At 35.9% G+C, this 4,538-nt stretch overlaps 1 long non-coding RNA gene across 1 annotated transcript in view; it reads left to right on the top strand.

The window, feature by feature from the left end:
• Positions 1-2,292: 2,292 nt before the first annotated feature.
• LOC114551076 (uncharacterized) overlaps positions 2,293-4,538 on the top strand; it is a 14,620-nt gene continuing 12,374 nt past the window's right edge. The window contains exon 1 of the long non-coding RNA XR_003691831.1: positions 2,293-2,333. This is a non-coding gene — a long non-coding RNA (uncharacterized LOC114551076). The remainder of the gene's footprint in view (positions 2,334-4,538) is intronic.

Raw genomic sequence — 4,538 nt, 5'->3', positions numbered from 1 at the left:
CTTTTTTGACTTGCACAACTTCACTGACAAAAGTCACTTTTGTTCTGTGATTTATTACAAAAAAACGTTGGCTACTCGTAAACTTTTCTAACCAAATTTAATGAAAAAAAGTCTGATTTTTAAACTCATAAGAGTCATGTTCTCTGTTATCAATATGTTTGTAACTTTTCTCCACTTTTTTGGACATTTCTGGACATTTATGTCACATTATTTTGGACATTTTTGTAAATGTACCCCTTCTTACCAGACTGCATTGGGTTTTAAACTCCTAAAAGTTCTGTGAGTCATTAAATAACTTGTTTATAATCCTACTTGCTCAACTTCTTCGATAAAAGTCACTTTTGTTCTGTGATTTATTACAAAAAAACATCGGCTATTCGTAAACTTTTCTAACCAAACTTCATTGAAAAAAGTCGGATTTTTAAACTCAAGAGTCCTGTTCTCTGTGATCCATTTAATCATTTATATGTACCCCTTCTTACCAGACTGCATTGACAAAAGTCTGGTTTTTGAACATCTAAGAGGTTCTGTGAGTCATTAAATAACTTGTTTATGATCCTACTTGCATTACTTAATTGACAAAAGTCACTTTTGTTCTGTGATTTATTAAAAAATGAACATAAATAAAATCTTTTCGTAAACTTTCTAACCAAAGTTTATTGAAAAAAAGCCTGATTTTTAAACTAATAAGAGTCCTGTTCTCTGTTATCAACATGTTTGTAACTTTTCCCGACATTTTTGTTACTTTTTTGGATTTTATTTGTCAATTTTTGTCACTTTTTTGACTTGCACAACTTCACTGACAAAAGTCACTTTTGTTCTGTGTTTATTACAAAAAACGTTGGCTATTCGTAAACCTTTCTAACCAAACTTCATGAAAAAAAGTCTGATTTTTAAACTCATCAATGAAGTTCCTCTCAGAGAAATGCATCACAATGTACCCCTTCTTACCAGACTGCATTGGGTTTTAAACTCCTAAAAGTTCTGTGAGTCATTAAATAACATGTCCATAATCCTCTTTGCAGAACTTCATTGAAAAAAGTCAGGTTTTTAGACTTTCTCTTTGATCCATTCAGCCATTCATTTGTGACCATTCTCACCAGACTTCATTCATAAAACTGCAGTTTTTAAACTCCCGTTGTCTCTGAGCTCTGAGGTTTTTGTTTGAAGTTGTAAACGGGAGTTGTGATTGACAGTCCGAGTCTCTGTGATCCTTCTGTCCCTCTGTGCAGCGACAGGGCCCCCACTCGCCCCCCTACCGGGCCCCGTGCCCCGTCTGTGTGTGTTACTGCGTGTTTCTATCTTTGTGAGGACCAAGCTCAGGAATGTCTGATGTGACTGAGCTTCCTCACAAGTATGCAAGTCCAAACAAGTGTCCAAACAGAGTGTGTCATTATCTCCGTTCAGCCGTCCGAAGGTTAAAGTGACACTTTATCCCCAAACTCGTGACAGATTCATAACGAATGCAGCTTTTGGTTACCAAGAACGAGAAGCTCTGACTCATCTTTTCTAGGCTTGTTCATCCTGGATCACTTTGTGGAAGGACTTTGAAACGTCTGAAAGATAAATGCTTTAACCCTTTATGTCGACTTCCCCTCAAAGTGAAAAGAAAACCACTGGTTGTCCCTATCTCAACCTTTTTTTTCAAATAAAATGTCAACATTTGGTCACATTTTTCAACATTTTTGGTGCTTTTTCAACATTTTTGGCACTTTTTCTCAAGTTTTTGACATCTTCTTCTGGTGTTTTTTAAGTATTAATCATTGGTTTTGTTCCTTTATAAACATGTTTGTAACTTTTCCCAACATTTTGTCACTTTTTGTGACATTTTGTGATTTTTTTTTGTCACTTTTTTGGACATTTTTCTCACTTTTTGTGACATTTTTCTCACTTTTTTGGACATTTTTGTGTTTTTGAAGTATTAACCTTTTTTTTTGTTCCTTTATCAACATGTTTGTAACTTTTCCCAACATTTTGTCACATTATTTTGGACATTTTTGTCACTTTTTGTGGACATTTTTGTCACTTTTTTGTCTTTAACAAGCCAATATGAGTGAAAAATAACTAAAATGTCTGGTTTTTTTTGCCTGGTTTGGTCTGAAGGCAGAGTCCCGTGTGTGTCTGCAGGTGAAGTCTGAGTGGCGCCTCTGTCGGTCTTCCCATCTCTGTGATTGAGGCCTTCACACCTGCAGCTAACGATCCTGACAGGTAAACACACCCATTCATCTGAAACCACCTGGGACTCTGCACAGGTACACACACACCACACACACACACACACACACACAGGGACAGTCAACAGTTTCGGCCCTTTTCCTGCTGCGAAAAATCCAGTAAGTCGACCCTTTTAAAAGGGAATATTTCAACATCTGTCTGTCATGTTTTTCCTTCTTGAATCAGGAACTCCAACAACTGGCTGATAACAGTGACACTGGTTATGCTTCAGCTTGTTTTATTGACACTTCTGAAACATAAACTACATTGTGTAAGAATTTCTCCCATCTAGCGGTGAAATTGTATATGACAACCAACTGAATATTACTTTCTAGCCCTTCCTAGAGTTTGTCTAGTGAGTGTATTCCAGTGTAATATATATATATATATATATATATATATATATATATATATATATATATATATATATATATATAAAATAGTTATTTTGGTACCATTTCATCGCTAGCATCAGCTATCAGGTTTCCCAATTGAATGCAAGTATCAGTGCGTTATTCTGTATATTGTACGAGTTCCCTTTATTCTGTATATTGTACGAGTTCCCTTTATTCTGTATGTTGTACGAGTTCCCTTTATTCTGTATGTTGTACGAGTTCCCTTTATTCTGTATGTTGTACGAGTTCCCTTTATTCTGTATGTTGTACGAGTTCCCTTTATTCTGTATTTGTACTTCCCTTTATTCTGTATGTTGTACGAGTTCCCTTTATTCTGTATGTTGTACGAGTTCCCTTTATTCTGTATGTTGTACGAGTTCCCTTTATTCTGTATGTTGTACGAGTTCCCTTTATTCTGTATATTGTACGAGTTCCCTTTATTCTGTATGTTGTACGAGTTCCCTTTATTCTGTATGTTGTACGAGTTCCCTTTATTCTGTATGTTGTACGAGTTCCCTTTATTCTGTATGTTGTACGAGTTCCCCTTTTGTTCTTGTATGTTCCCTTTATTCTGTATGTTCCCCTTTATTCTGTATGTTGTACGAGTTCCCTTTATTCTGTATGTTGTCTGAGTTCCCTTTATTCTGTATGTTCCCTTTATTCTGTATGTTGTACGAGTTCCCTTTATTCTGTATGTTGTTCCCTTTATTCTGTATTTGTACGAGTTCCTTTATTCTGTATGTTCCCTTTATTCTGTATGTTGTATTCTGTATGTTGTACTGAGTTCCCTTTATTCTGTATGTTGTACGAGTTCCCTTTATTCTGTATGTTGTACGAGTTCCCTTTATTCTGTATGTTGTACGAGTTCCCTTTATTCTGTATGTTGTACGAGTTCCCTTTATTCTGTATGTTGTACGAGTTCCCTTTATTCTGTATGTTGTATGCGAGGTCTCCTTTATTCTGTATGTTGTACGAGTTCCCTTTATTCTGTATGTTCCCCCTTTATTCTGTATGTTGTCACGAGTTCCCTTTATTCTGTATATTGTGTTCCCTTTATTCTGTATGTTGTACGAGTTCCCTTTATTCTGTATGTTGTACGAGTTCCCTTTATTCTGTATGTTGTACGAGTTCCCTTTATTCTGTATGTTGTACGAGTTCCCTTTATTCTGTATGTTGTACGAGTTCCCTTTATTCTGTATGTTGTACGAGTTCCTTTATTCTGTATGTTGTACGAGTTCCCTTTATTCTGTATGTTGTACGAGTTCCCTTTATTCTGTATGTTGTACGAGTTCCCTTTATTCTGTATGTTGTAATGAGTTCCCTTTATTCTGTATGTTGTACGAGTTCCCTTTATTCTGTATGTTGTACGAGTTCCCTTTATTCTGTATGTTGTACGAGTTCCCTTTATTCTGTATGTTGTACGAGTTCCCTTTATTCTGTATGTTGTACGAGTTCCCTTTATTCTGTATGTTGTACGAGTTCCCTTTATTCTGTATGTTGTACGAGTTCCCTTTATTCTGTATGTTGTACGAGTTCCCTTTATTCTGTATGTTGTACGAGTTCCCTTTATTCTGTATGTTGTACGAGTTCCCTTTATTCTGTATGTTGTCTGAGGTTCCCTTTATTCTGTATATGTTCCCCTTTATTCTGTATGTTGTACGAGTTCCTTTATTCTGTATATTGTTCCCTTTATTCTGTATGTTGTACGAGTTCCCTTTATTCTGTATGTTGTACGAGTTCCCTTTATTCTGTATGTTGTACGAGTTCCTTTATTCTGTATGTTCCCCTTTATTCTGTATGTTGTACGAGTTCCCTTTATTCTGTATGTTGTACGAGTTCCCTTTATTCTGTATGTTGTACGAGTTCCCTTTATTCTGTATGTTGTACGAGTTCCCTTTATTCTGTATGTTGTACGAGTTCCCTTTATTC

The sequence above is a fragment of the Perca flavescens genome, chromosome 24 (genome assembly GCF_004354835.1).
Source record: "Perca flavescens isolate YP-PL-M2 chromosome 24, PFLA_1.0, whole genome shotgun sequence".
Classification (NCBI taxonomy): domain Eukaryota; kingdom Metazoa; phylum Chordata; class Actinopteri; order Perciformes; family Percidae; genus Perca; species Perca flavescens.
Note: the sequence above shows the minus strand (reverse complement) of the source record. Positions and strands in the feature narration are given on the sequence as shown.